Raw genomic sequence first — 21,904 nt, 5'->3', positions numbered from 1 at the left:
ATTAAAATCTCAGGATACCTGTTGGATCAGGCCAAAAGTCTATGAGGTATAGTAATCTGATCTACTGGGCCAAATGCTTGAGAGGATCAAAAGCTATATAAGACCATGTCACCTGTCTGTAAAAGTCAAAGCCTGAACCCCAAATCACAGGATGGATAGATAACCTTGAGGGCTTTTCAGTTAAAAAAATATGATAACTATATTTTAATATTTTTAAATCATTGGTGAGGTATCCAGTTATGTTTGCAAAGAACCTGTAACTTTTCCAAGATTTCTTTCATGTGGCAATTTCCTTCAGCTGTAAAAATCCAGACCTTAAAAACTTAATGTTTCTTAAAGCAGTATTTCTTGTAAGTATTACATTTCAGTAAGAAAAAAAAATACTTAAATCTGTATTCCTGTATAGATGTAACTTCACAAAAGTATCAAGGATTTTAGATTGCCAACCCTGTTTCTTGGTGACATAATTACAGCTCTCCAAACACATTACTATCATGAGAAAACTTAGTTAATGAGTCTGGGATCTCATATGCTCTGAAACATTTTAGATTTATGTTCAAATTAGAGTATTTCCTTTACATTTATCTAAGCAGAGATTTTTTTTCTTTGTTTACAGTACTATTCCAACAGACTCTTAATTTTATGTTGGAAATATGTTTTAAGTTGTACACCAATACTAGGTGAAGGATGTGCTTTCAAACTGAAATGCAGCATCAGAGCTGATCTTCAGATGGAATTTAATCTGGTCAGATTCATGTCAGAATCAGACTGTGTCTTACTGAGATGCCTGATTTTAAAAAACACGAAAGTAACATCTCACTATGAAAATCTCATGCAAAATTTATGTGATCCCTCAGCTGCATATAGTCATTAAAGATGCTTATAATTGAGAATTGTGTGCTAGCCTTTTTTGTTTAATTGGAGCTTTAAATTCTCAACCATTCAGTTTTGTAGAACAGCTGCCAAATGGGCATATGAGGAAGTACAGCAGGGCTCTGCTGAGTCTGTGCATTTTCCCTCCATATCCAATTTCTAGTGACCTGAATCTAGGAGTGTGGCAATTTAAAAGCATTTTTTCACAAAAGGGAATAGAATCATCTCTACAACAGGGGCTTTGTCTCATCCCTTCCCCCTCTACTGTTTCAAATTAAAAGCCATTATCACTTTATGAGCTTCAGAAGTAGGCTGACATAGAGAAATTTCAGTTCTCCCTGAACATGACAGAAAGTCCTCCCAGGAAATACTCTTCTGTATTTTCCACTGCTCCATTATTATTATTTTTTATTTTTCTTCCCAAAGTCCCTTTTATTAGACTCTTCACGGTAAAGTAGTATTGATTAGTCTGGTGGTTATATCAAAGAAAATAAAAGTAAAATACACAATCTAATTCCAGGGTAAAATAGATAACATAAAATAACAGTAATGTATCACATCTGGAAAGCATCACTCTATAGCATTAAACAAAATAATCCCATTTCCATTCATTCTTTTTCCTTACAAAAGCTCTCACAGTCGCTTTATCAAGAGAGAAACCAAACACAAAGCCCAGCTGGCCAAACCTAACTGCTTCCTTTTTTACATACTCTGTGACAGGATATTATGATTGTTGTCATTTATTTTCCTTCTCCACTACAATCATCGTCACTTTGCGAATAGGCTGTGTTTCCTTTAGTTCAGGCATGTCAAATTCGCGATGTCACATGACGTTGTGCGACATATCGGGACTTTTTTCCCATTGCTGGCAATGGGGTAGGCGCGGTTTTGTCGTGATGTGTCTGGCCCGCAGGCCAGCAGTTTGACATGCCTGCTTTAGTTATTTTTCTCCTAGTTTCCCACCATATTGTTAAATGAAGATTTTATTTTTCTGGTAACAAATCAGATCCTTGAAATTAAGGTTGGGTGGTGGTCAGGAAAACTTGTTTATAAAATAATGCATTTATTATTATATCAGGAAAATCAATCAATTAGCCTTGTGTTTTTTTCTACTAATGGTAGTTGCTCTGGGAAATTTCTGTTTGTTGTAGTTTTATAGCACGGAACTCCAAAATGAGCCCTGGAAATTCACATTTGAAAAACATAAAATGTAAAAACAAAAATGTAAAAGACAGTAAAATAACTGAATAAAATTCACTCCTTCCTGTGTTATATCTTTTTAGAAGTTCTGTTTAGAAAGGAGATAACTTTCCACTATGTGCACTTCCCTTTCTCTGTCTCTGTTTCCTCCCCCACTTAGGTTTCCCTAAACATACCTGAGATCAGTCCAATGATCACATAGGACAAAAATGTATTTTTAAGAGTACAGACTTTGAACAAAGTTTATCCAATAAACACATAGGCCCTGTATTTTAAACGTTTCAGTAACTAATTAAAAGAATCAATAATAATCAAATAACATGCAGTCTTTTAGATGTTGCTATCTTGTTAGAAAATTCTCTGCTGCATAAATCCAGGCTTTTCCCAATTGCTCACACTAGTTCTACCTGGAAAGGCTACAATCTACAGCATGGGTATCACAAACTCGCCACATCACGTGACGTGTCATGATGTATCGTGACTCTTTGCATAGCTGGCAATGGGGTGGGCATGGCTTGGGTATGATGAAACTGGCTCATGGGCCGGCAGTTTGACACCCCTGATCTAGAGAGAATAGAAAAGAAATGAAAAAATAATGCCTTCAACATGTTGATCCATACAGGAAAAAAAATACTATATCTATGGAACACACCTCAGCCTAATTTTCAAGAATGCCCATAAAGCACTTCCCAATATTCTATATAGCTTGGGGGATGGTTTTAAGTCAGGATGAATTTGTGGCAATAGGAAAATCTCCTTCATGAATCTACATCCCTACAAGCTCTGTGGTTTAATCTGCAACAGTAGCATTTGTCTACAGCAGGGGTTCTCAACCTTGGCAACTTTAAGACTTGTGGACTTCAATTCCCAGAATTCCTCAGCTTTGCTGGCTGAGGAATTCTGGGAGTTGAAGTCCACAAGTCTTAAAGTTGCCAAGGTTGAGAACCCCTGGTCTACAGTAACTATTTCAGATATTATTACCAAAAGAAGGACTGTTAGGTTAGTAGTAGTGCATTTGTTTTGTGCTAAAAGCCCCACATTCAAATAGTGACTCACAGAACATAGAATAACAGGGTTAGAAGGGACCTTGGAGATCTTCTAGTCCAACCCTCTGCTCAAGCAGGTGATACCATTCCAAACAAATGGCTGTCTAGTCTCCTCTTTTAAAACCTCTAGTTCTATCTGACTCCACAGAGAGCCAATAGCATTGAGCAAGATGCTTCTGGGTACTGTAAGGTCTCAGTTCAAATAGTGCTTGGTAGCGATATCTGTATTTAGATTATTTAAGCATGGGTCTTATGTCTGTGATCTAGGGCACAAATTAAAATTAGTTGTTCACATCCTAGTGTTCTGAATGGCCATACCACCTATAAATGGTATAGACCAGGGGTAGGCAACCTTGGCTCTTTTATGACTCGTGGACTTCAACTCCCAGAATTCTTGAGCCACCATGGCTCAGCTTGGAAACTCTCCCTTTCCCCTCAGCATGGCTGGTTCAGGAATTCTGGGATTTGAAGTCCACGAGTCATAAAAGAGCCAAGGTTGCCTACCCCTGGTATAGAATATCATGAATTACCAAAGTTCATATAGCAGAAGGCAAACGTAATTTGAATAAAAGAAGCAGTGAACTAAAAACCCCAAAGAAATATTAAAATGGTTTTTTAAACCATATGATTTCTCCTTTTCATGAACCTTCCCAAGAGTTTATTCATCATTCTTTAAAATTATGTCCATCTTTCCTTCAGGAATTCGAGGTCATGTTTATAGTGTTTCAGCCTCCAATGTTTCGGCAACTCTGTGAGATAAGATGGCTTAAGAGATAATTACACTATGAGTTACTAAGGTTGATTGAGAATGACTTCAATCTGGATCTTTCTGATCCTAGTTTAATAATTTAGCTGCCATATTGATAATGGCCTTCAATATTTTTTACTTGCGCCTTAACAAGGACACGATTGATTTTATGCCATCAAATCAGTATCAACTATTATCAATGGCATAGATTTTCTCCTCAACAGTTTGTCCCTAATCCGATCTTTCATGCCTTCCAATGTGTCTTGCACTCAGGTTTATGGCTGTAAAAGACTTGAGAGGCAAGGAAAGAGGTTAGGAAGATCTGATGATAAAATGTTTTGTGTTGTAGTTAAATCAGGTTCCCAAACAGATAGAAATGTACTACATGTTCTTGTCTGATGGTATCTATTCAGTGCCTGAGTTGGCCTGTTCGTCTTCTGCTCCAGCTTTACTCTTTACAATGGTTTGCCCTTCCTTTCCACAAAAAACCAAGCTAGGTTATTTCAAGGGCATCTGCAATTACTTGCTGTGCCTTTTATTCTTAATAATCTAGGTTTTCTTTACAGTATTCTGTATATCTTTTTCCCATCTTACATATTTGTTACTTTCTAAAAGTTATTTTTAAATATTTTTCTTATTAGAGATATAGTAATTTAAAACAACAATCCACAAAACAGCAGCTTTCTGGATTGCTAACCAAAAGGAAGCCTTTGTCATCATTGATGCGAGACATTTGTTTCACCACATAGCTCTTAAAGTAATGCAGAATTTGCAGGAATAGTTGCCAAATAGGTTGGAGTGCATTTATCTTTCCTCCTGCCTTACATACACATGCATGAAGACACATGCACATAGACACACACCAGAGAATATAATCCAAGGTGTATTACTTAGGAGAGAGAATGCTTCAATAGCATTTGCATTCAGAAAGGTGCTTTGTGTTGGCAGTTGTTTTTACAAAGCGTTTCAGCCTAATTGTAAGTTCCACTTAGGAGCCTGTTTCCTTTAAGACCATGATTTGGTGGGCCCCTTTTATACTTCTCAAGGCATTTTCATGAGCTAGTGAGCTTCAATAGCATTGCTTGTCTCAGTGCTTTTCATTGCTTTGCATCTCAAAATAGGCAGAGACCCTCATGGAATGTGTGTTAGCAAGAAATCAACAATCCTTTGGATGAAAAGAAATTGACATTTAGATAGAACAGTAGGAAAATAGTGGGTCACACATTAACCTATTATCACATGCAACTGTACTTTGGTGCCAATTATGTACAAATTCAGCTTTTTAGAATCATGGTTTGTAAAAAAAAGAATCATAATTGTGTAGTGATTTGGGCAACTTAATTATAATTGTGCAGTGATTTGTACTCTCATCTATGTGAAACTGTAGGCATGAGTGAAATACTGTATATGCTGTTTTTGACAGCTATATCACACTATTGGTTTATGCTCTGTCAAGACACACAGCTTCTTTCTGCATGCACTGCTATCTAGTATTGTTCTCCCTTCACACCATCCTACACATCCATTTAATTTTTTCTATCCAAATAAAGGATTTTGCACATGTTTTTTTTGAAATAAATTGTGTTGGTTCCTGCTCATTGTTCCAGTTCATCAAGATCTGTTTGAATCTTAATACTGTTCTCCAAGGTGTTGCTATCACCCTATATTCTGTTGCCTGCTAATATAATCATATTTTCCATCCTTTAATTCAGATAATTTATAAATATGTTGAATGGCAAGGTAGATCAAATGCCCTGCCTATTCACTTTTTCAGTTTGATGTGGCAACTTTGATATATAGTTGGGGGCACACTTGTTCAACCAACTCTATATCCATCTAATGATAGTATAACCCATCTCACACTTTCCTATATTCTCTATATTCTACCAACACTCCTAGAACTAAGGAGAAACTTCCTGACAGTTAGAACAATTAACCAATGGAACAACCTGCCTCCAGAAGCGGTGAATGCTCCAACACTGGAAGTTTTTAAGAAGAGACTGGGCAGCCATTTGTCTGAAATGGTGTAGGGTTCCTGCCTGAGCAGGAGGTTGGACTCGATGACCTCCAAGGTCCCTTCCAACTTTATTATTATTATTATTAACACGATACAGATATGTCAAGCAACGGGGAAATCAGGGGATTCATGCAGTTCAAATGAGTATAGAGATTAATTGCAAGCTTAAGCTCTCTACAAGAATCTGAACTACTAACGGTCAAGGGAAATTAGCAGGAGTTAAGAAAAGAAAGGAATTCAAGGTGGGTTGGACTTAGATCTCTTGTGGGTGTGCAGGGACTTATGATTGATGATGCTTTTGACCTTCCCTTCAGGCTCAGTTTAGTCCTACAGATACCCATGGGAAGTTTTATATGAAAGGAACATTAGGAACAATGTTTCCTTAAATGTTAAAGAAGTTGGTAGAAAACTAAATGTCTGCAAACAAAGCAGTATACTGTAAGTAATTTTCCTTTCTATTCACATAGACTGGGAAAACGTATGTTCTGCATGAGTCATAGAGATCATCTTTTTAATAATACTAAATGATTTTGCTTCAGGACAGTTCATTTAGTGCCCAGAAGGATGGATATAGCCCCAAATCCATCCTGAAAAGTGCCCAGCATCTAATACATCATATAAAAATTACTAGTCTAACTTGCAACCATGTTCCTAATGTTGTCATATGCTTGGTAAGACAGTGGATGATAGTCAAAATAAGGGTATTAATTAAGAAAAAGGGTCTCTCTAGAAATCTTGAAGATTATTTAAAACTACAATAATAAGATGCTCAATAGGAATGCATAGCTTGTTGTTACTAATGAACAGGGTTAGATAATCTAAAGCAGTGGTTCTCAACCTTTTTAATGCCGCGACCCCCAACCGGTCGTAAGTCGAGGACTACTCAACTGGTTGTAAGTTGAGGACTACTCAACTGGTGCAGCACTGTTTGCAGAATGGGACTTTTGGCGGGCTCAGCAGGGCAGAGACAGCCTGGACAATTCCTATTGGCTTTTGAAAGCCAATAGAATTAGACTCTATTCAAGAGAGTCTATTCTATTGGCTTTCAAAAGCCAATAGAATAAAAGGGAGTAGCACAGCTAAGAAAAAGGGGGGAAAATGGCGGACTGCGTTGTTTGACGACCCCCGTGAAATGGTCGTTCGACCCCAAATGGGGTCCCAACCCACAGGTTGAGAACCACTGATCTAAAGGCACAAGAAATATTTTTTAAAAAATGGAACTCTTGCTCAATCAAGAATAAAAAGGAACATAAAATTTGACCAAAAAATAAAAAATATGCAGGCAATCAATAAAAGTTGCAGAAAAGTTTTGAGGAACATATAATAAAGAACATTTAAGACAAGCAACAAATATTATTTAAATATGTTTGAAATAGGAAATTATTCCAGAAGGCTATTGGCTGATTGGATGAAGGGATGTAAAATTAGTGAAAAGAGGATACATTAATTATAAATAAACTAAATGAATATGCATCTGTTTTCACTGATGAGGATCTAAGGATCCTCAGACTTTTTTAAGAGGCGAATTGAATGGACAGACACCAACAGTGCTAATAAGATAAGAAATTGTAAGGCTGACCTATAAACAATCCTAGTATCAACCAAGAATTATTTAAAACTAAAAAGTAAATTTTCTGCGTTTCTGATAAGAAGTATGTAGCTTTCTTTAAGAAGGCACTTTTTCCTTAGGACTGGAACATACTCAGTATGACTCCAACAGGAATTAGGAAGCTCACACTAGCTACTGCGTACAAAGAAAATTTATACAAGATGTTTTATAGGTGGTACCTTCCTCCTGTGAGATTAGCCAAAATGGACAAAAAGACTTCACCAAAATGTTGGAAATGTAAAGAATCGCTAGGGACCTATTACCATATGTGGCGGGAATGTTCAAAAGCACAAAATTTTTGGCATTTAATAAAACAATTAGAAGAAATACTAATGCAGAACATTGAGCTAAAACCAGAACTCTTTTTGCTGGGTATCACTAAAGTTAGATTCAATAAAGAATCTTTATACCTATTATTACACATGCTAACAGCAGCAAGATTAGTCTTTGCACAGAGATGGAAAGAAGTGAGACACCCTCAGAAGAAGAGGTAATAAATAAGATTTTATCCTGTGCTGAAATGGATAGGTTGACGTTAGAACTTAAGGATAAGAGTGAAACAGATTACTACGAAATCTGGAACAAATTGTATGATTGATTGGGGGAAAATAGAGGGAAAAACGCTCCGATTCAGCGAAACACATTATCAGGCATGATACTGATTAAAGGGAAAATATTTAAATATTAAAGTGAAAATTAAGAATATTGATGACGGGAACTATCAAGAGAGAATATCTATGGAAAAAAAGAAAAAAAGAAACATTTGTGTGAATAAATGAATTATGGATTATAGATATTAATTGTTGACGATTTTCTTTTGTAAATGTAAGCCAGGCAAACACACTGTTAATCACCTATTATGTGATTTATATTTTAAAAAACAATAAAGTTTTTTTTAAAAAAAAGGAATTAGTGTGTAGAAATATGGAATGATGTTCAAAGTAGGGTCCCTTGTTTTAATTGTTGTGGGGTTTATTTAATTTGTCAATAAATGATCTGGAATTACAAGAAAACAATGATTTAACCAACTGAAGAAATGAAATGAATTTACTACCCATGCATATATGATAGGTGCATATAAACTACTTTCAATGCAAATATCATAAATATATAGGCCTAGGGTTCTCCAAGTTATTTGATGTAAAAGTCAAAAACAAATTAGTCTGATGGGATAATTTTTTACAGAAAAATACTAAATTGTTTTAATTTTACATGTTCTGAATAATATTTGAGCCTGTTATTTGGCTGCATCCATCATCTTGAATTATCTGCAATCATATTCCTGCCTATTCAGAAATAGGTCATCTTGACCTCAATGACACTTACTGTCAAGTATAAGATGGTAAGTATAAGACTGACTTATAGCCTCACTTACTGACTAACGCTAGAGTCTATATTTGCCTTTCCAGATTTCAGATCCAGAGACTGCCCACATTGGCTAAATGATCATCCAGCATCCAAGTATATCATGGCTGAAATTTTATTATGACACTAAATCTGCTGCAATACTACTGAACTTGAATATACACATTTCTAAGCATGCCTGAGATTTGGAAGTGAGTTGGTGGTATCAAACAAGATAGGAAAAATCTGAACAAGCAAGATGAAGCAAATCAGGCAGAAGTTTTGGATGGAAAGAGCAATTAAAAATAGGACCTTGGATAGCTCCCTAGGAGCCCTGTTGGCAGAAGTCCTCACCTTTTAAAATAATTGAATAGGGATAGGAAACTCATATCTTTCACGGTGCTGTTACAAAATAATTCACAGCTCCCATGCTAGCAGTTGTTCATGCAGACCAGGACTATAACATTCAGGATATACGGCACACTGTGTGTGTAGAAAGATGTCCCTGCAACTGTTGAAAGCCAACAGAAGCCTTATGTAAGCAATTCAATAGTATGGTCATTCCAACTCGCTAGAGGAATTATTTGCTCTATTAAATACTTGCCTGTTTTTACAGCTGGCATGGCTGAGGAGAAGAAAATTCTACTAGACGTTGATCTGAGTCAATGAAAACTTGTTTACATTGGCCTGGAAAGCCTTGGCTATTGGATTGATGTTTTTCTGCTAAGGAGGCTATTCAGTGATGTAAGGTTTTTTAAAGTTATTACATACATACATGCAATAAATCAATAAATAAATTGCTGGGAAAAACAGGTGGAGAAAATAAATTTCATAAATCAAATGGAGGCTGCAAAATCCCCCCCCCCCAAGCATTTGAACAAGAGTAGGGTCAAACCCAGTTCATCTCTTTGCCTGATTCTAGTAGATTCAAATTGACCTTTCTGTTCCCCCACAACAAAGTCCCTTACAATCCCATCTAAACCAAAGCATAGATGCTTCTTCACCAGTAACTGGTACAGTCCAATGGCAGCCTTTACAAGGGAATTGAACCTAGAGAAACCCCAACATTCCAAGGTCAGCCTGATGACATTCCATATTCCCACATTCCATAGTCCCTAATAAAGAACTTCCATAGCTTTGCTGCTCTCCAAAAAGGCCCTTTTTGCCTAACAATTAAACTCAGATTCACCACCAAGGATTTGCCCAGCTTCCCCAATCAGTTCTCTAGGATTTCACTGCTTGTAGCCCTCAAATTTTATAAAAATGTTATAAAAATGTTTCCTTTTCTATTGTTTGGTGTTGCTCTTTCTTGTAAAACAAGCACCCAATGGTAGTTGTATAAAGAGCTCACAATTTCTCCTCAAAATTGTGCTCCTTACTTCAATAGTTTCCAGAACAAAAAAAGGCCAATAAACAACAAGCAACACAGTGAAAATTTCAACCCATTTAGGATACTACAAGTGACAAAAATGGAGTTTCATTGCCCAATTTCAGAGTAAGGTCAACACACTGAAAAGAATTCTTTCTTCAAACACATTTTGTATTCTGAACAATATGTTCCAAATGCTGCTATTCCATAAATCCCCAGTGACATCATCTATCAAGATTTAAAGAGCAATTGTGCTTCCAACATGCACTTTGCAGTTTCCACTGCTTTATCTATCAAACGTGACAAGTCTGAAATATTTTTCAGTTTATGAAAGGTGCCACAAATATTGATTTTTTTTCTTCACTAACTTACTAACTGGTGCATAAAATAAATTAACTCTTTTGGCAAGCATTGGAGAATTGACTCATGCCCTCTAACTCTGCTCTATGGACAGAATTTTACATTCACCAACTCTTCAATATGCACAGAATTTAATTTACTTGTTAATCAAGCACAAGGTTAATTGCTTCCATGGCTTGCTTTGACCCAGTTTGGAAAAAGTCAAGTAAACCTCTATGTTGCTTGTATTGTTTTAATGCTATTTTTCTTTTTTGTGATGTATATATCTATTGGCAGGATTGCATGGCATATAAAGCTATAATAATTATAACAGCAGCCACAATAATGATGGCTAGGGCAGTTTAACAAATTACTCAGTAGGGACTGATCTGTAAAATGCAAAGAACATCATCTTGTATAATTTGATACACATTTTTTCAGAAACTGAGACTTGTAGTCTAAATTGATAGCAAAAAATATTACCCAACAAAAAATAGTTCTATCTAATGTGGAAGTTCAGAAACTCAGTTCCAAAATATGTTGATAGGCATATGTTTTCAGAATTTCTTTTCAAACATAAGGGTTCTAATGGGAAATCTACCAATCAAATTATGTGTTGTATGCTGTGTCAGATATCCCAGTAAAAGAGAAAATCTGTTGCTCAGTGTTAAACTGTGGAGTTCTTGGTGGTATCTACTGTAAGTTTAGCTGCTTGCTAGCAGACTTTTCATTACCCAACTATGTAACCTCATCCATGCAAGAGAGTTCAAATGCAACAATACATATTCAAGATACCCAGAGGAAACTGTCTTGAATCATAGATAGATCTAACTATAGATTCTTCTCTGAGCTTGGTTGTTTGCAGGTTTCTCATTATCTGACTAGGTAACATCATCACTCTGAGTGAGTATGGGATTTACTGTCTGTTTATATTTAGCAGTCTTGCTGCTGGATTATTTGTGTGTGTGTGTGTATGGGGGAGGGTGTTCTCAGTACTTCCTTAATTAAGGTATTGTTTTCTGCCTGATTTTTTTTTAATCTGAGTGTTGGTTGTTGGAGAGATGGTGTTTTGTTTCTTTTTTAGCTTTTTTATTATTTTTTATTTTTGAAAATGAGAAGTTTCTATTATTGTAACCTTACAATAAAGGAAGTATTAGTAGTCATGGCTTTGAATTTCTGTCTGGTCTACCTCAAATGGCTGACCAAAACAACTGAGGTAAAAGTAAACTCTTGTGAGGGGAGGAGGAACAATCTCAAGGAAGGACATGAATCTTAGATATAAAGAAATTATCTGAGGCATCTGCTGGAGCTTCATCAGAGAAGGCAGCATGGTTACCCATTAGGAGTGATTAAAATGTCTGCAAAGCTGGCAAGTAGCCTGTGCCAAAATTACTTGTTGATAATAATTTTGCTTATGTAAATTCGGTGCTACTAAGAAGCCAGGGCTGCTGTAAACTCTTTAAGCTGTGTGAAATTCTGGGTTTTCCACTAATACCTCTCTAGGCACCAGGCCAGTGAGTATTGTGAATGAAGAGTTACAGTATGCAAAGGATGAAGAAGACTTGGTTTAATAACATAGATTTTTAATAGGGCCAAGATCCTGTGGCTTCAACATATACTTCAGCAAATTTACTGACTTGCTGGGGATGTGCTAGCAAAAACTAGTTTCAGATAGACTGAATGGTCTCTAGTTTAAGTAACTGAAGAAGAAATACCAATGAAAAGTATACTGGATAATGAGCAGACCTATCAATATGAAATACATAATAAAATATTTGATCTAAAATTCTATAATTAAGTGAAGTGTTCCTTCTCTGCAGAGGGTTTGCAGATAGCTAAAGTTGCCAAAAATTTAAAAGCTGCTGGGGAAAAAACATAATTATCAGGGCAGATACTGAAATCCACAGCTAACCAGAGACAACTAAAATATTGAGTGAGGCTGAAAATTCTTCAAGGAAGCTGGAGTGAACATCTGCAGATCAGTATAACAATTGCTAGTAATACTTGAAGCGGTTGATGAAATCTTGCAATCATCTCAAATGAGCTTGTACTGAATTCAGAAATGGCCAGTGGCAAGGGATACAATTTTAATTTAGCATAGGAAAACAGTACAACCCCACAAACTCTTCCTTTTCTAAGAGTAGCAAGGTGAGAAGGATAGGGATAGGTTTTTTTGACTAACCTCACCACTGGAAAATTTATGGGTATTTAAATAAGTGATAGACAGACAGACAGACAATATGGTATCAAGTCAACCATATAGATTGATTTTCTCTAGGAAGATCTGTCCCAGGTTTCAATAACAGGTACAATAAATAGTAATATTCCACCAGATTTAATGCTGTTTTCAAATGCTCAGAAGCTAGCTTGAATGATTACAATAAACATTATGTTAAAAAAAAAAAGACATTTGGGAATTATAGCTTCTAAACCAGCAGCTGGAACCAATTTGGTATTGTGGTTAAGGCATCAGGCTAGAAATTGCAAGACTATGAATTCTAGTCCAGCGTTAGTCACAAAGCCAGTTGGATGAGCTTGGGCTATCCACCAGAGCTCTCTCAGCCTACGAAGGAGGCAGCAGCAAACCACTTCCCAAAAAAACTACAGGGACTTGTCCAGGCAGTCACTGGAGTTAAGAAGAAAACCTGATTTGAACACACACACACACACACACACACACACACACACACACACAATAAGTAACTATTACACAAATGTATAATTCTTTCATGCCTCAGAAGCAATGAGAAAGAAAGACTGGAGAAGCTGGCAACTGAAGCCAAACTTTCTCAAGGATCTGGTAAAGGGGCATAGGTCTCCCACACTTCTGTAACTTCGAGACTGAAGTAGAGAAAAGGGATGAAATAGCAGACATCTGGAATCAAATTTTCTTTTCTTTTTTTGATCTCTTTGTTGAGAGATCAAGAATAGGGATTTATTCTGTAATGCTAAATAAGCTTAAACGCAAACATTTATCTAAATTTGCTGATTTAAATTTGATTAAATTGTAAATCCTTTCCCGGTAGGATACTTACAGAAAAATTGAACCTAGTCTTTATGCCGCATGACAAACCACATTTCAAATGAAGGATTTTGTTTTACATAGGTAATAACCAAAACTCTAATTTGTATCTAGAAATGCAGCACATCCAGTATTGGTATTGCACTGATACGTCACTTCTCACCAGTATACTAAATTTTGAATCAGTTGAAGTTTCAGGGGAAAAAAAAATCCAGTAGAAAGGCAATAAACCAAATATTAAATAAAAAAGCACTAGGTGCAGACAAAATGCCTACTGAACTGTTCAAAGCTAGCTGTTCAACTGGGCTGTTCAAAAGGCTAACAACTTCACTTCAGCAAATATGAAACAAAACTAAGGGTCCTGCAAGCAAAGCGTTCATGTGTTCAGGGTGAAGGGATGAAGTGATTATACATGCGTCATGCTGTCATAGTGGAAACCCTATGATTTACTTCCTTGTATCACAACATATATTTGGTCATTTTTTCCATTATTATGATTAGCAATGGATTGGACACCTATGCCTACACATTGAAAAAAGATTGGTGTATATTTTGTGCTGGAGAAAGGATACAGAGGAAAATATGGAAATGATCACTAATTTCTTACACAAGCAAAATTTTGCTTCAGATTTTGCAAAGTAAAGCCATACATGGAAAGAGAAGTGTCAAATAAATAGATAGCTTTCATTGTAGTTCATTCCAGGGTAATAGGGTTACTTGGCATCTTCTTTGTAGCATTATTAAAATTTATATCTTAAAAACCAGAGATAGTTTTGATTTTGCTATTGAAAAAGGCATCTAACATTTGGACTTAGGGACAAGTTGATTCTATGTGTATATCAGAATGTCACAAGAAAATGTTCCTAATAATTACTTTTAGCAACCCCCTAAATAAGCCAGTATTTCAAAGAACTGGCCATATAAAACTAACAGTCCTTCTATGGTGGAATAGTCATTTATCTTATTTCAAATGAGCCTAAAATATTTCATATCAAGTCCAATTTCCAAAAAGGATTGTACTCCAGAAAAATACAAGGGATTATGCATTGAAAGCCATTATAACTGCAAAGACCTAATCCTATTTGCTTTACTAATATAATTAGTTTCACTGGCCAGAATCCAGTGGGCAATGTTAGATTCATCCTCAGCCTTTGCCATGCCCAGGGGAATTTTTGACATTTTTCCTTTGAACAACAGTCTCTCCTATTCTACAAAAAGCTGCTTATTGAACTCCCTTTGGTTTCAGAAGAGATTTGCCATATGGTATGGAGGAGGGACTATGATTCAAAATTCAGACTCTAAAACTAGTTGGATACTTTGGGGACCTAGATCACCTTTTACAGTCTAAAATGTTTCTGCCCTTACAAAAGTGATGAGCACATGTTTTCCCTCTTTTCTTTGAATATCTACCCCCCATGGTAATCATTTGATGGAGGACTTCAGCATAGCTTCCATGAACTGTCACACAGAACTGCTGTGCCCACAGTTTGTTTTTACCCTTGACTTTAAATACTGTTCAAGCTTTGTTTCACAACTGGTAGATTCTACATCAAAGCATCCAGATAAAGCATGTTAAAATTAATAGCTGGAACAGGAAGCTGGAAGTCTGGAACAGAGCAGTCGTGCACATGTTGTTGTACAAATGAAGGGTTTGAAACAAAAGCATATGTTTGAAGAAGTCTATCCAGATGGAAGGTGAACAAGGATAGTTGGGAAATTTATCTATCAGTTGTATTACAGGTAATCCTCGATTTACAACAGTTCATTTAATGACTGTTCAAAGTTACAACAGCATTAAAAAAGTGACTTATGATTGTTTTGCACACTTTGTAGTGTCCCTGAGGTCATGTGATCAAAATTTGGACATTGACAACTGGTTCATATTTATGACGGTTGCAGTGTCCTGAGGTCATGTGATCACCTTTTGCAATCTTCTGACAAGCAAAGTCAATGGGAAAGCCAGATTCATTTAACAACTGTGTCACTAATTTAACAACTGCAGCAATTCACTTAACAGCTGAGGCAAGAAAGGTTGTAAAATGAGCCAAAATTCATTTAACAAACATCTCACTTAATAACAGAAATTTTAGGCTCATAAGTCAAAGTCTACCTGTATTTGAATGATTTATTTTCTTGTTAGCTCTCACTGGCCAGCATTTTTCAATAGAAGAATAGTGAGAAAGAAATTGAAAAGGAGAAATAAAGTATGTATAAGAGGAGCTATTTCTTCAAGAACTGTTTTAGGCAGGTAAAGCCTGCTGTAAGTATAAATAGATCAATGGATACTAAACTCTGTTTCAGAGTGTTTTTCATGTAGCTAGTAGAGAGCAACTCTTGTTCATGTCCAGGCAGTGCTGTGCTTCTTCTAAGTACCAGAGATATTATGCCATTCTTTTTTCAAATAGAAAAGACTTTCAGAGAAGGAAAAATACAATAGAGATATTTAAAGAGAATTCCTGTCTTCATTATAGACTCTGGAGAAATCCAATCATCAGAAAATGAAGAAGAATCAAGGGCACTTACAGCATAAAATCTCATCAGCAAGACTGATGGTAACAGCAGTTCAAGAGTCAGAAGGGAGAAAGATACAAAAGCCTAGTGAAGAGCTACAAAGAATTCTAACCCTTGATGCTTTAAGGACCATTCAGATGTTTGTAGGTTCTGCTATACCTGTCTTAAGTCATTATTATTCATTTTTACCCATAGAGTTTGCATAAGAGATTTTGTGACAAGACTGCAGCAGTTGTGAGAAAATAATGAATTTTGTAATGAATAAACTAGTTCAATATTTAGTTACTGTACCTTAAACTTTATTGATTCCCAGACAATTCTGTCAACTCCAACAATTCTGACAGCTGTTGTTCAAAACATTTGGAGAGAAAAGTATAATTAGCTTTGGGAATTTGAATTATGATAGTTGAATGTAATGTCTCAATATCCATATCTTTACTTTAAATAAGGATTTTTTAAAATAAACAAACATAAAAATAATCCTTGAAATGAGCTCTTTTGTTACCTGTCTTTATTTACTGATATAATCGCTATTCACTTGTGCCCACATTCGACAATCTTCTTAAAACGGTCATGAAAGAACTCCACACTGTGTCTCTTCAGCCATGGGTGGACAGACTTTTCCACCTCTTCACTTGAGTAAAACAAAAGCCTACAAAAATATTCCTTCATTTTGGGAAAAAGAGGAAATTGCATGATGCTAAATTTGACTTACTATATATGGGAGATGGAATAAGAAACCATAGCTATGAGATTTTCCCTAGTCATCACTATAAACCACCTGCATTCAGCAGTAAATTTCAATTGAAGGAACTTATTCAACATTCAAAAACAATGCACTGCTTAAATGGCCCCAATGAATATTTACTGCAGGCTTCCATTTCATGAGCAATAGCACACATTCACAGCAATGTCCCACCTAATGAAGTCAAAACACAGATGCTAAGGAACACGTAAGAGTTTCGGGTGCATCAATACTGCCATCTGTTGACAAGTAATAACATTGGAGTCATTATTTTTTATGTATCTCTCATGTGTTTCAAGACAGTATGTCTGTGTATGTGTGTAAACCATAAAGTGTAAACCATAAAGCAAAACTTAGTCCTTGAACAAAAATACATTAGTCACTCTTTTTATTTTTGAGCAAAAGAATGAAAGAAAAGAGGGTTTTTTTTCTCAAGGTGGAGTATTTGAAATTATGATCCTAGAGATATCATGGAACAGTACAAGACCAGACACAGTCTTACATAAAAGAATATAGAAGATGTTGATCTTTTTAATAAAGGCATTCATCTAGTTAGGTAATTCACACCATCAATAATTAGAGAATGTTCAGCAGATAAAAATTAATAAACTCAAAAGGTAGATATTATGATAGAAATACTATAATAAATACACACATTGTATTATATTGAGTTATTCATTTATATTTGCTACATTCCTTAGCTTGTAAGATGAAATATTGATGAGGGCGGCATAAAGCTTTGCATTACAACGTAGATAGCATCTGAATAAGGACGTTTTTCTGACACACAGGCCCGTCACTGTGATTCTTATTGGTTGTGGACCTCTCAAACAGAAAATACTACATCCTTCTGAAGACACAAATCCTAAACCAGCCAAAAGATTTTATGAGTATTTTCTCTCTGAAAACTTGGCTGAAAGGTGGTAATATAGTGCTTCTATTGCAAAAAAAAAAAAAAAATCTTGACAAGGATATGTTTCATTTTGAATTGAGTGACAAATTAGCATACAGGTATCTTGACCAGGTTGGAAAAGACTCTTCTATATACATAAAATTGCCTTTTACTGACAAATATATATATTTTTTAAAAAACTGACATAGTTCTTTTTAACATTTGTCAACAAAATGCACTTTTATATATCTGGGAGAGAGATATAATTTAATGTGTGGAATTTTGCCTCCCATGCCCCATGTTCCCAAAGCACAAATAGGGTGGAAAGGGATTACAGGAGCTATAGGTCAGGGCTTTTCAACCCCACTCTGCTCTTAACGCTGTGCGGCTCCAGCAATTTACAGTGGCCTTTCAAGCCGTGGCCATTGGCAGCACAGCCACCAGCCACAGCCTGTCCCCCTCCCCTTGTCCCTTCCTGGGTGTGGAGGGAGGGAGGGAGGGAGGGAGGAAGGAAGGAAGGGACAATGGGAGGGAGGGAAGGAAGGGACAAAGAGGAAAGGAAGGAAGGAAGGAAGGAAGGAAGGAAGGAAGGAAGGAAGGAAGGAAGGAAGGAAGGGACAATGGGATGGAGGGAGGGAGGGAAGGAAGGAAGGAAGGAAGGGACAAAGAGGGAGGGAAGGAAGAAAGGAAGAGATGGAGGGAGGGAGGAAGGGAAGGCACCCATCCCAGTCTCATCCCTCTCCACCAGAGACCCACAGATCCCCCCACAGCCCCGCCCGCACCCCCCACAGGCACCCTGCGACCTGAGTGATGTTGAGCTGGCCATGCCCCCCCTGGCCATTGACTTTGCTTGTCGAAAAGTTGCAAAAGATGATCACATGACCCTGGGACACTGTGACCGTCATAAGTATGAATCAGTTGCCAAGCATCCAAATGTAAATCACATTACCCTGGGGATACTGCAACAATCATAAGTGTGAAAAATGGTCAGAAGTCACTTTTTTCAGTGCTGTTGTAATTTCACTAAGCAAATTGTTGTAAGTCAAGGACTACCTGTACTTTATCACTTTTTTCCTTTTTTTTTTTTTGGTCACCAAGTTTTTGACACCTTGCTAGGCAACTGGTGGTACTCAGATATTGCCATATCCTAAAAGTGGTACAATGGATGAAAGGGAAGCACTCAGAAGTGCTTTTTCCCTGCATGGCAAAACAGTCACAGCCTGCATGGCAAAACAGGACACCAGGCACCAGGCGCTCGTCACCGCCTCTGCGCGCACCCAGGCAGGTTCGGCATGTCACTAGTTCACCTCACCTGACTTAGCTGCTCCGCGCGATGAGAGTGCACTGCTGCCTGCCGAAACCAGGCTGGGGTCTGGGTGGCATAGTGCAGGTAACGTGGACTCTCATGCTGCTCGCGGAGTCCCCTCCCCCGGAGTCCACGGGTGTGTGAAATGGGCGAGGGCCATTTGCTGATCTCCTTCAGGGGATGCCTGTTTTCTCCCTCCCTCATTACAAATATCTTCCTGCCAGTCTGCTCTTAACGCTATGCGGCTCTTGTCCAGCAATTTACAGTGGTCTTTCAAGCCATGGCCATCAGCCACACAGCCACCAGCTGCGTTTCTTACCTGTTTGTCGTGCCACCTGCATGCGCACCCAGTCTGTTTTTTGTCCTCTCCTCTCTCGCCCCTCCTCCTCCTTTTCTCTTTGGTGCAGCTCCAGATGACTCTTCCTCCTCCTCCCAAGGTTGCATCTTTTTTTTTCTCTCCCTCTCCCGCCTAAACTACCTCCTTTTATATCCCTTCCTGTCTTTGCCCCCTCCTCCTCATTTGTCTTCTGGAAATGCCAATCCTGGGGCCTTTGCCTTGCCCCAGCAGCCCTGCAGCTCCTGAAGACTCTCTCAGGGCAAGGCCTGTGCTGTGCTGCTTTGGCTCATTCCCTCCCCCCACTAACACTTGGCTGGGCTGGGCAAGGCCACGTACCACCTATCACTTGCCAATGTACCACAGGTGGTATGCATACCAACGGTTGAAAAGCACTGCTGTAGGTTAACAAACTTAGAAAGAATGCTGATTTAAGATCTTTTCACAGCACCTAGAACATGAATTGCTGCTATATATCCTCTGGAGATCGGGATGGTCTTGACCCTAGTAGTCTTTTGCAAAACTCTGAAGACCTGGCTATTTCTCCAGGCATTTGAGCACATTAGCTCTGCTGCCGATTGGTTATTCATATCTGGAATGGATTGTTCACCTGGGTGTCAAAGACTATTTGTAGCAGTTGTTGCTTTTATCCCTGTGCACCACCCAGAGTAAATGGGCAGCCATATGAATCAAGTAAAAACATCAAAACATTTTTCTTTCTCCTTTCAATAAAATCTAGCTTCATTAACTCAAGACATCTTTGAAGGCTATTGATTCGGCTGTCATTCCACATATTTTCCTGATCGGGATTTTTCCCCCCTTTCTTTATACAATATATCTGAGGTAATGTAACTAGGTGGCACATGGATAAGATATATGACCAGCACAGATCCGCACAGACACTGTTGTAATTAAAAAAAAAAAGAATCAAATGAACATTGCTTTAATAGCTTAAAATGGGTTAGAAACAGCCTCTTTTATTACAAATTATTTATAGGGTATCAGGCTTCCCCAACATTAAATATTGCATATCCTCATAAACCTATTCCTCAGATAAATAAGTAGTCTAGGATTCTAGATTTCCCTCAAATCTGTCTTCCTCAAATCACTTCTTCTTCATTCCATTCTCTATCCTGAATATAAACTAGGAGGAAGTAGCTTGTGTTTATGCTTTGAGTGACATTTCTAATATCCAGTTACAGTTGGAAACCTGTATCTACATGCATTCGTCTATAAATTAGAGTACACAACTTTTCAGCAACTGGCACCACTACACACTATTTTTTTATTTATAACTAATAATTTATCACAAGGTATACAATTATCTCTGGATCAGCATCAATATTTTTATATATAGTACTACAAATGAATGCATCCCATTTTTCTACAATTATTATTACATATGTCTAGAACACAATACTGTATACTAATATATCTAAGAAAAAAAAAGATTTCCAACATATTAGCTTGGGGAAAAAACGCCTAAATTAAAAAATATTATATATGGCTGAAGCAAACCACCCCACAAATCCTTATTTCAAGTAATTAGGTTAATAGGTCAGTAATATGCATGTGCTAAAATATGGGTTACCAGTAAAATTATTCAGAGGTTCTGAAAAACAAATAAGGCGAACAAGGATTAAACTGCTCAGCTGTATTAGTCTCTTTAGGGAAATCCCAAATTGAATTTGTACAGATAAAGACTTCAGAAGAGTGCTTAGTAGTAATCTGTTCTCAATGAAATATGCATCTTTTTATTTAGGATGTTTTTAAGATCTTTTAAGAGGCAGTAAGGAAAGATAGGCCACTTTTTTGTCTATTTTTCCCATTTTTTATTGTATCCTTCTATAACAAATCACTACAACATGACTGTAGTTGCCTGTGTGTCAGTCCATGGTATTGTTTTCAAGTGACAGCCTAACAATATATTTATTCATAATGTAGATGAATGTCTACTTAATACTTAAAAATCTATTTTATAAAAGCATAAACCTTAAAATGTAAGAATGAAATAACTAGAAGAACTTGTCTTTTTAGGGATGAGGTGGATGCCAGTGATAATGAATAATGAATTCATGCTATGCTTAGTTATTACATCAAGATGACAAAAGTTGTACTAAATACAAAATTCAAACTAAACAAGTAACCAGTTCAAAGTATCTTAATTCTCTGGTGTTGGGTAGCCCCTAAAACAAATTATTAAATTAAATCAAATTAATTTAAATCAAATCAAATCAAATTACATATGACACTTCCTAGAGTCAGATAAATCAATGTCAAATTTAAATGAAATTGAAAAAGACATTGATTTCCCACAACAAAATGTTTTTTTTCATAACACACTTTTTTCTAGTTTTTTTTCTTTTGTTTATATTTCTACCCTGTTTTTTTCACATGAAATAGAGTTAGTTTTCAACTTACAACCATTTGTTTAGTGACCATTTGAAGTTATAATGGCAATGAAAAAAAATGACTTATGACAAACTTATAACCGTTGCATCTCCGTGGTCACACAATCAAAATTCAAACTCTTGGCAACTGGCTCATAT

The 21,904-nt window shown here is 36.8% G+C and overlaps 1 long non-coding RNA gene across 1 annotated transcript in view; it reads right to left on the bottom strand.

Annotated features, from left to right (window-relative positions):
* Nucleotides 1-21,904, bottom strand: part of LOC120313917 — a 43,140-nt gene that overhangs the window by 4,518 nt on the left and 16,718 nt on the right. Inside the window, exon 2 of the long non-coding RNA XR_005558293.1 lies at nucleotides 16,370-16,422. This is a non-coding gene — a long non-coding RNA (uncharacterized LOC120313917). The remainder of the gene's footprint in view (nucleotides 1-16,369; nucleotides 16,423-21,904) is intronic.

This window comes from Crotalus tigris, unplaced genomic scaffold, assembly GCF_016545835.1.
Source record: "Crotalus tigris isolate CLP2741 ecotype Arizona unplaced genomic scaffold, ASM1654583v1 scf7180000017573.2180621, whole genome shotgun sequence".
NCBI classification, from domain to species: Eukaryota; Metazoa; Chordata; class Lepidosauria; order Squamata; family Viperidae; genus Crotalus; species Crotalus tigris.
This window is presented reverse-complemented; position numbering and strand designations above follow the sequence as displayed.